Source organism: Apium graveolens, chromosome 8, assembly GCF_009905375.1.
Source record: "Apium graveolens cultivar Ventura chromosome 8, ASM990537v1, whole genome shotgun sequence".
Classification (NCBI taxonomy): domain Eukaryota; kingdom Viridiplantae; phylum Streptophyta; class Magnoliopsida; order Apiales; family Apiaceae; genus Apium; species Apium graveolens.
Genome location: NC_133654.1, coordinates 238,934,803 through 238,946,170, shown reverse-complemented (window position 1 = coordinate 238,946,170; position 11,368 = coordinate 238,934,803). Strand labels below are relative to the sequence as shown.

At 40.7% G+C, this 11,368-nt stretch overlaps 1 non-coding gene across 1 annotated transcript; it reads right to left on the bottom strand.

The window, feature by feature from the left end:
- Positions 1-404: 404 nt before the first annotated feature.
- Positions 405-511, bottom strand: LOC141681432 (small nucleolar RNA R71). Its single transcript, XR_012558866.1, has one exon. It is a non-coding gene; the product is annotated as a small nucleolar RNA R71 (small nucleolar RNA).
- Between the last annotated feature and the right edge of the window lie 10,857 nt (positions 512-11,368).

Genomic DNA, 11,368 nt, shown 5'->3' with positions numbered 1-11,368 from the left:
CAACTTTAGTAGAGATTGGTGATCAAGTAGAAAATCCTAAGGCTTTGATGGACTATTTTCAGCCTAAGATTAATGACATTTAGTCAAGCATCATCCGGCCAGCCATCAGGGCTAACACTTTTGAGATCAAGTCAAGCACGATTCAGATGATATAGAACTCAGTTCAGTTTGGGGGTTCTCCTACTGAAGACCCCAACATGCAAATGAGGGATTTCATCGAGATCTGTGACACTTTCAAATTCAATGATGTGACTGAAGATGCTATCAAGCTGCGACTCTTCCCATTCTCTCCGAGGGACAAAGCTAAGTGCTGGTTACATTCTCTACCAGCAGGGTCTATCACCACTTGGGAAGATCTTGCTCAAAAGTTTCTCACTAAATTCTTCCCTATGGCGAAGACTGCTGTATTCGGGAATGCTCTTACTCAGTTTGCTAAACAAACTGGAGAATCTCTGTGTGAGGCTTGGGATTGATATAAGGAGATGCTAAGGAAGTGCCCACACCATGGCATGTCTGATTGGATGATTATTAACTGCTTCTACAATGGATTCAGTGCTACTTCTAGACCCATGCTTGATGTAGCATCAGGAGGAGCCTTGTGGGCTAAAAGCAACGATGAAGCTTATGAACTTATTGAACTGATGGCTGCTAATGAGTACCAGAATCGTTCCCGGAGACTGACTCAGGGAAAGGTAGCAGGAATTCTGGAGTTGGATGCAGCAACTGCTATAGCTGCCCAACTTAAGGCTTTGACGATGAAGGTGGACACTTTGGCTAATTATGGGGTTAATCAAATTGCTAGTGTCTGTGAGCTTTGCGCTGGTGCCCATGAGACTGATCAGTGCGTAATTTCTAGTGAATCAGCTCAGTTCGTGAGCAACTTTCAGCGTTCGCAGCAACCTGTGCCAGCCACTTATTATCCCAACAACGGCAATCATCCTAATTTCAGTTGGAGCAACACTCAGAATGCAGTTCAACAGCTTTATCAGCAATATCCAGCTAAGTAGTACAACCCCCCTGGTTTTCAGCAACCGCAATATGCACCAAGACAACAACTCCAGCTGTAACAAACCAATGAAAAATCTGAATTAGAGCAGTTGAAACTTATGTGCAAGAGTCAAGCCATTTCTATCAAGACCTTAAAAAATCAGATTGGGCAATTTGCCAATGCCTTGCTTAATCGTCGGCCTGGTACACTACCTGGTGACACTGAAGTGCCGGGAAAGAGGGAAGCTAAGGAGATGTAAAGGCAATCACTTTAAGATCTGGAAAGGTTTCGAATCCCGAACAAACTTAAGTGTTGACTGAAGAAGCTGAGGCTGAGAAAGAAGTAGAGCAGCAGGAAGTAGAAGTGGAACCAAGGAAGACTACTGTTGAGCACACTCCTCCTGAGGTTAATACAGGGGAGAAAAAGATCTATACTCCACCGCCTTTTCCTAAGCGGCTGCAGAAGAAAAAGCTGGACAAGCAATTTGAGAAGTTTCTGGAGGTGTTCAAGAAACTTCATATCAACATACCTTTCGCTGAGGCTCTTGAGCAGATGCCTAGTTATGCAAAGTTTATGAAAGGTCTTCTCTCTCGGAAAGTGAAGCTAGATGATTTAGAGACAGTCGCTCTTACGGAGGAATGCAGTGTTGTGCTGCAACAAAAGTTGCCTCCAAAGATTAAAGATCCAGGAAGCTTCACTATTCCGTGTACTATTGGAAAAGTGTCTTTTGACAGATGCTTATGTGACTTGGGAGCTAGCATCAATCTGATGCCCTTGTCAATCTTCAAACAGTTGGACTTACCTGATCCAAAACTGACTTATATGACCTTGCAGCTGGCCGACCGTTCTATTACATATCCGTGAGGTATTGTGGAGGATGTCTTGTTCAAGGTTGATAAACTCATCTTCCCTGCTGATTTCGTAATTCTTGATTTCGAGGAGGATAAGAAGATTCCCATAATCTTGGGAAGACCTTTCTTGGCAACCGGCCGAACCCTGATAGATGTGCTGAAGGGTGAGCTTACGATACGAGTGCTGGATTAGGATGTAACTTTTAATGTGTTCAATGCTATGAAGTTTTCTACAGAAAATGAGGAATGCCTAAAAGTGGAGTTGGTTGATTCCGTGGTTACTTCAGAACTTGATCAATTTCTAAGGTCCGATGCCTTAGAGAAAGCCTTATTGGGAAATTCAGATAGTGAAGATGACAAAGGTGAAGAACAATTGCAGTATTTGAATGCTTCTCCCTGGAAGAGGAAGATATATATGCCTTTTGAATCTCTTAGAATGGAGGAATTGAACAAAGCTCCTAAATGCCTCAAGCCATCTATGGAGGAAGCTCCCACTCTTGCGCTCAAGCCTTTACCTGGGCAGTTGAGGTATGCATTTTTAAGTGATGCATCTACCTTGCCTATTATTATTGCATCTGACCTATCGGGTAGTGATGAGGAAAAGCTTCTGAGGATTCTGAGAGAGTTCAAATCAGAAATTAGCTGGACTATAGTAGATATAAAGGGAGTTAGTCCTTCTTATTGTATGCATAAATTCTGCTAGAGGAAGGTAGCAAGCCTACGGTCAAGCAGCGAAGAAGACTTAATCCAATTATGAAGGAAGTAGTGAAGAAGGAAATTCTTAAGTGGCTAGATGCAGGGATCATTTACCCTATTAATGACAGTTCATGGGTAAGCCCGGTTCAATAAGTGCCGAAGAAAGGTGGTATTACTATGGTAGCAAATGAGAAGAATGAGCTTATTCCTACTAGAACAGTCACGGGGTGGAGAGTTTCCATGGACTACAGGAAGCTGAACAAAGCAACTTGAAAGGATCACTTCCCTTTGCCTTTCATTGATCAGATGCTTGATAGATTGGATGGTCATGAGTACTACCGTCTGCTGGACGGCTATTCGGGTTACAATCAGATTTGTATTGCTCCAGAAGATCAGGAGAAAACTACCTTCACTTGTCCATTTGGTACTTTCACTTTCAGACGAGTTTCTTTTGGTCTGTGTGGTGCACCAGCCACATTTTAGAGATGTATGATGGCCATCTTTTCTGATATGTTTGGCCAGAATATGGAAGTGTTCATTGACAACTTCTCTGTATTTGGCGATTCTTTTGATTAATGCTTGCGAAATCTTGGACACGTTCTCAAGAGGTGTGTTGAGACCAATCTGGTTCTCAATTAGGAGAAATGCCACTGTATGGTGTGACAGGGCATTATTCTTGGGCACAAGGTCTCTAGTAAAGGTCTTGAGGTGGACAAAGCCAAGGTGGGGGTCATTGAGAATCTGCCTCCACCTATTTCTGTTAAGGGAATTCACAGTTTTCTTGGTCATGCGGGTTTCTATAGGCGTTTCATCAAAGACTTCTCGAAAATTTCAAAGCCATTGTGCAGTTTGCTAGAGAAAGATGTTCCTTTCAAGTTTGATGACGAGTGCCTTGCAGCTTTTGAAACATTGAAAAAGAGTTTAATAATGGCACCAGTCATAATTGCACCTGATTGGAATGAACCTTTTGAGATGATGTGCGATGCGAGTGACTATGCAATTGGAGCAGTTCTTGGACAGAGGAAGAACAACATATTTCATTTGGTCTACTATGCTAGTAAGACCCTAAATGGTGCTCAACTGAATTATACTACTACGGAGAAAGAACTTTTGGCTATTATCTATGATTTTGAGAAATTTCGATCTTATCTACTTGGGACTAAGGTGACAGTTTTCACTGATCACGCTGCAATTCGATATCTCGTCTCAAAGAAGGACTCGATGCCTAGATTGATTAGATGGGTTCTTTTGCTTCAAGAATTTGAACTAGAGATCAAGGACAGAAAGGGAGTGAAAATCAAGTCGCTGATCATCTCTCGCGCTTAGAAAATCCTAATGCTACTTTATTGGATAAGACATTGATAAATGAGTCTTTTCTCGATGAGCAGCTATTTGGAGTGCAAGAAGAAGAACCGTGGTTTGCAGACATTGTGAACTATCTTGTGAGTAATATCATGCCTCCTGACTTATCTTACGCTCAAAGGAAGAAGTTTCTACATGAAGTAAAGTGGTATATGTGGGATGAGACGTTTCTTTTTCGACAAGGAACTGACCAAATCATCAGGAGATGTATTCCTTACAGAAAAAAGGGGGGGATCTTGTGAGATTGCCACTCAACGGCTTATGGAGGACATTATGGTGGAGAAAAGACAGCAGCTCATGTTCTTCAAGTAGGTTTCTTTTGGCCAACCTTTTTTAAAGATGTTCACCAGTTCGTCTTAAAATGTGATCGATGTCAACGTGTGGGTAATATGTCTAAGAGGGATGAGATGCCACTTAATATGCTTCTAGAGATTGAGGTCTTCGATGTTTGGGGAATTGACTTCATGGGGCCATTTGTCTCATTTTGTAACAATCAGTATATCTTGTTGGCAGTTGATTATGTGTCAAAATGGGTTAAAGTTAAGGCATTTCTAACAAACAATGCAAAAGTGGTGCTTAATTTTCTTCACAACAGGTATTCACAAGGTTTGGAACTCCAAGAGTCATAATCAGTGATGAGGGGTCGCATTTTTGCAGTTGCAAGTTCACTGCTATGATGAGAAGGTATAATGTGAATCATTGCATTGCCACGACTTATCATCCTCAGACAAATGGTCAAGCTGAGGTGTCTAATAGAGAGATCAAGCACATTTTAGAGAAAGTTGTGTTTCCGTCGAGGAAAGATTGGTCTTTGAAGCTTAAATAAGCTGTTTGGGCATATAGAACAGCATATAAGACCCCATTGGGAATGTCGCCATTTTAGTTGGTCTATGGTAAGGGGTGTCATTTGCCTGTGGAGCTCGAGCATAAGGCAGATTGGGCTTTGAAGAAATTGAATCTTGACTTGGATGCGGATGGAAAGAAGAGGATGCTTCAATTGAATGAACTTGACGAGTTTCGACTTCAAGCTTATGAGAACAACAAAATGTACAAAGAGAAAGTCAAGAGGTGGCACGATCAGGGTCTAGTGCTCAAATCATTTGTGCCGGGGCAACAAGTTCTGTTTTTCAACTTTCGTCTCCGTCTTTTTCCTGGAAAGTTGAAGTCAAGGTGGTCAGGGCCCTTCATAATCAAAACTGTGTTTCCACATGGAGCGGTGGAAATTTTTGAGAAGGATCTGGGCCAGGCATTCAAGGTATAAATGGTCAGAGGTTAAAGCATTACTATGGTGACACGACAAACCGCGATGTGGTTAGTGCCGTTCTATTTTCCGTTTGAGCTCAAGGTTCTACGTCGAGCTAGCGACGTAAAAAAAGCGCTTCTTGGGAGGCAACCCAAGTTTGTTGTACATTAGTAGGTAGACGAAGCAAGAAGAAAGGAGAAAAACATAAAAAAATCAGAAAAAGAAAAAAATTAGGGCCAACTGCAGTGACCAAGCGCGCCCGCGCTGATCCAGTGCGCGACCGCACAATTTTTCCAGAAGGTAAGCGCTCCCGCGCTATCTAAGCGCGCGGCCACGCCAGTTTTCCAAAGAGTGAGCGCGCCCGCGGTGTCTAAGCGCGCGCCCGCGCCGGGTCTTTGTTCGAAAAAAAATAAAAACAGAAGAATGAAGAGAGAATCGGGATTTTTACTCAAAAAATTAATTCCAACCTGAATTTTACTCTTCCACATCCCATAATTCCCTCTCCAAATCAAACCCATTATTCCCATGATTCCCACAATCAATTCCCACTTCTATTCCTTATCGAATTCTCACCTCTTCACCTATAAATACATACACTTATACACAAAATTCTACACCACATCACAAATTCTCAAACACAAATCTCTCTTAAACTCTTAACTTATTCTCTCTCATTCAATCCCAATGGCACCGAAGAGGCAAAGAACGCAAGTTAGCAGCAACACCACCGATTCTTCATCTGCGGCTAATGTGAGGCCAAGGTTTTCTACTCCTGAGGCTACAGAGAAGTACACGAGGCTTCTATCAAAGCCTATTGCTAAGGAGCGAGGTTTTCTGCTATCAGGGAAGGATGGTAAGCTGTTGTAGATAATTCTTGAGATGGGCTGGGTTTCTTTTTGTGAGGCTCCCGCTGCTGTGCCCATGAGTGTTGTGCGGAAGTTCTATGCTAATGCCAAGGCGGAGAAAAATGGCTTTATGGTGGTTCGAGGGAGGGCTGTGGAGTATACTGCAGAGGCTATAAGGACGGTGATTGAGCAGCTCGCGAGGAAGGTGGGTCAGGACACTTGAAACGATAAGACTCCCAAGGACTTCAACTTGGATCTGATTGTTGCGACTTTGTGTATGCCTGAGACTCATTGGAAGTTCAAGAGGGGCTCTACTGATCACTCCACGTTCCCTACGTCATGCATGAACAGGTTTGCATGGGCTTGGAACTCGTTTATTTGTGCTAACATCATGCCATCTTCGCATGTGCATGAGATTACTGTGGAGCGTGCTCGTCTACTGCGGGGGATTCTTTAGGGTGATTACATTGATTTGGGGATGGTGATTTATCAGGGATTTTGAGATTCTTGAGAGGAGGTACTACATGTGCTATTCCGTATGCGTCCATGGTTACGAAGTTGTGTGTGGCAGTTGGTGTTCACTGGCCCGCACTTGAGCAGCTTCAGCTTCCCAGTGCTCCTATTGACAGTTCTACGCTGCACAACATGGTTGAGTGCGGAGGAGGTAAGCCCGATCCTAAGGGGCTTGATTACACATTTGATCATCAGCCAGGAGGTGTGCCCCATGATCAGATGTATGTTGGTGGTACGCAGCAAGCGAGTAAGGCAGCTTGGAGAGTTCAGTTAGGAGAGGAGGTTGGTTCGTTGCAGCAGCTGCAGGAGGCAGCAGGAGCAAATATTGGAGTTGGTTTGAGTTCGACACAGTATAGGCGTCTAGCTAGGAGGATGGATGCGATGCACGACATCCATAGTCGGTTTGCATACGATCTCACCCAGGCACTTGGGACTGCATTTAGAGCCACCGGGGTTGACATCCAGTGGCCAAGTTTTGGTGAGGACTCCGTGTATCTGCCTCCTGATACACCTGACACTCCACCCGTTGAGGGTGATGATTCTGATTCGCAGTAGGTATGCCTGAATTCCTTACTATTACCTTTACTGAGGACAATGAATATTTCAAATTTGGGGGTAGTAGTTGAAGGAATATGTTTTTGTGTGAGTCACATATAGTTGCATGTTCATGTTAGTTTAGTTCATATAGTTTGCATATTTTTCCATGTAGTTTTTTTTTAATTTTTGGTAGTTTTTAAGATATTTTGTTCATATAGTTTTCATGTATTTGCATTATAACATGATCCCTTAGATGATTTTCCGATTAATTGGTGATATTGATGCTAGTGTAGTGATGTCGTATTTAGTGATGTTGAGTCTTATCGAATTAATTTGCATGCTAGAGACACTTGTATTTCACTAAGTCTTATAGGTTGCTAGAATGCTAGATCATGATCATGGTTTGTTTATTTTTGGAGGTGTAATCGCTTGTTTATATTTAAAATTTAGGATATTCTCTTAATAATAAAAGACATGGATATTTAAAAATTAGAGAAAATTGAATTTTATTGCTAGTTGTGTGGCTATGTGTCACATGGCTAGTAGCCGGCCCATATTTATATGAGTAGTCTAGGGTTGAATGAGATGGAGCGAAACACACTCATTCAGAAATTTGTTGAAAAAAAAGAGAAAAAAGAGAATATGTGTTACGTATAATTGATCACGAATGGGCTCTTTGGTACTCGAGTTATTAAGTTCTTAGGAGACTTTGTGCCTAGTGACCTAAGGCTTTTATAGTCTGGGATCCGCTAACCTAACGCTCGTTACATGGGTACTATTGTATAAGTCTTTTGTGCACCCCACTCATTACACGATCAAATAAGCATACTTGTGTTATTTTGTTGTGAATAAAAGCGTGAGTCCATGTTAAACTCCGATATAAGAATTGAAGTGTTATAAATTATTTTGAGCCTGACCTTTATTCTATTTATAAACTGGCGATTGTTTTGATAAGTAGTGAGTCATGATTGTCGATCTAGTTGCGATAGTATCTCTGTAAGTAGTTGCACACATGCACGTCTTTGATTTGTAGGTTGATTTGTGGGCTTTGATTGATCTTTATGTGAATAACTGCATTTGATGAGGTGTTGCTTGTTGATTGGTTTAGTTATTCTATGGGGATCGTTGCATTCATTTAGTTGCATTCATGCATATTTTAATTTCTTGTTCTTTGAGTCTGCTTATGCTTAAGAACAAGCATCGATTCAAGTTTGGGCGTATGTTGAGTGGCATTTATGACACTTTATAATGCTCTAATAAGCTTTAAATTGATTCGTTTGTACTCAAGTTGTTAAGTGTTTTAACGTGTTTTCTAGTGTTTTTGCATTCCAGGCATTATCTAGGTAATCAGGTGAATTAGCATTATTTTGGTGCTAATTTGGTGTCAAGGTGTTAGGCACAAAGCATGCGCTAAATAAATCACGCAAGTATACACGTTCGCAAGTAATATAGAATGATTTCTAGTTCATTCCCACAGAGACTCTGATTAGTTATATCTAATTAACACGTACTCACCAATGTATAATTATTCTTCAATATCAAGACAATAACAATTAAGATTGGTTAACTAATAATTACTACGAGAATTAAACACTTAAATTAACAATATTAAACATACATGAGATCCTAACTTCATTACTACTTCATTCAATAGTTATTGTCATTAACCTTAGCATGTAATAGTGATGATATTAATCGAACAACACGAAACTGATAAACGCCAACTTTCGTTGTACGAATACCATTTTACCAAGCATCCACAATTAAGATATAAGTTGAATAGGCATCAATTATGTTGAGACCCTATATGTCTATAGAATTTGACAACATAACAATTTAAGCGCAAGTTATTCATGATGATTCCACAGGGCAAGTAAAACGGTTAGAGTTACCCACTAATCATGCATACAATACATGAACCTATGCTAGCATGGCAAGTTCTAAATCTCAAGATTCACTGTCGCTTCACAAGAGATTAATAGGCTATCTTACATGTTCGCGACGCACATAAGACGAATAAGCACAACCTATACTAGATATCATACAATCACCACATAACAAGGTATTAAATAATTAACTAAAGAAATCCATAGTAAATCCGCTAGGATCCCATGATCACGATTAGCCCATAATAAAACTCATCATCACCATGGGTTCATATGAAAGCATGATAATAACACAACGATATAAACTAATAAAAATACTTAATAAATAATGAAGTACGTCACAAGAGTATTAAGGTTCAAAGCATAAAGAAAACTAGCATCCACAGTTACAACAAATTAAAAGAATCACAAGATAAATGCATGCTTCCTCTTCTTCGTTGTTGCGTGCTAAAACGGTCTTCTCAATCTTCTTCCCTTCGCTCTTGATTATCTCCTCTTTTCTATATAGAAAACGTCTTCTCATAAGGTTTATATAATAGCACAAGAGAACCAGCGCTAACAGAAGCCCAATTGTAATAGAATTAATAAAATCCAGAATCTAAAATTCCGCCCCCAGGCGGTCTCCTGCTGTCTCCAGGCGGGCGCCTGCTAGCGCGCGGCCGCCTGCTCTCTCCAGGCGGGCGCATGCTACCCTTCTGGAAAATATTTTATTTTGCTTCTGTTTTTGCTAATTTCTTCGCTCATCTCCCCTAGACTGATTCCAAGTACGTCCTTAAGCTTTATTTGATGAAAACCACCAATCTAAGCAAGTTATACCCTGAAATGCAAAAAATACTAGAAAATGCGTCAAATACACAAAATACTCGAGTTCAAGACACCAATTCAAGCCGTTATGAGACGCTCTAAGTGGTATAAAATGCCACTTATCACACCCCCAAACTTAAATCGATGCTTGTCCTCAAGCATCACAGACTCAAAAATAGAATAAAAAACATGCATGAATGCAACTTATATGAATGCAGCGATCCCCATCGCAATGACTAAACCAACCAACACATGACATATCAACAAATGCAATTAGGCAACTAAAGATCAATCAAATCACGCAAAGTAACATACAACTAGAAATGTGGTGTGTGCGAATTCTTAACAGATATGCTTCGAAACTAGATCAATCACCATAACTTAATTATCCTCAAGGAAATCACAAGCTTATACGAAGAATATATTCTAGACACAAAATGACTTATAACACTTCAAGATTATTGGAGTTTATTATGGAATCATGCTTTTATTCCACACATAAAATAAATGCTTATTTGATCGTGCAATGAGTGAGGTCCACAACAGAATTATGCAATGGTACCCATTTAGCGAGCGTTAGGTTAGCGGATCCTAGACTATAAAAGCCTTAGGTCACTAGGCATAAAGTCCCCTAAGAACTTAATAACTCGAATACCAAAGAGCTCACTCGTGATCAATTGTGCATTAAACCATATTTTTTCTTTCTATTCTTTTTTTTTTAAATCTGAGCAAGTGCGTTTCGCTCCATCTTGCTCAACCCTAGACTACTCGCATACAATACGAGCCGGCTACTAGCCATTTGGCGCCTAGCCACAACTAGCAATGAATTATAATTTTTTTCCAATTTTTATCTTTTCATGTCTTTTATCATTAAGAGCCTATCATGCATTCTAAGCATAAGCAATAGATTAACCTCAAAAACCAACAAACCATGACAACAATCTAGTCCTTAAGCATACTCTAAGACTTAGTGAAATTACAAGTGTTTTTAGCATGCATGCCAACCTAACAAGATTCAACATCACTCTAATGCTATCACTACACTCGCATCAATATCAAATATTAATCGGTAAAGCAACACAAAGGGATCATGGTATATGCATGAGCTATATGACATGATAAATAAAGCTAAAAAAACTAAAAAAAACTATATGGCAAAAATATTCAACTAAATAAGCTAAACTATCATGAATATGCAACTACATGACACACACACAAATATGTTCCTTAACTACCACCCCCAAACTTAAAATCTTCACTGTCCCCAATGAAGGTAATAGAAAGGAACACAGGGTATACCTACTCAGGCGAATCATCATCATCATCATCACCCTCAGAGGGTGGAGTGTCAGGAGGTGGATAAGCAGAATCCTCACCATAAACGGGCCAATGGATGTTAGCTCCAAGGCCTCTAAATGCAGTCCCAACTGCTTGGGTGAACTCCTGCGCAAACCGACTCTGCGACTTATACATCACATATATCCTCCTGGAAAGCCTCCTGTACTGGACATCAGCCAATCCCGAACCATCTCCTCCCTAAGCTCTCGAAGAACCTGCCTCTCCCTGAGACTGACTGGGCCTAGCCATGGTAGCACCAGCTACTGGAACTCCTCCCGGAAGGTGATACCCCAAACCATGTGACT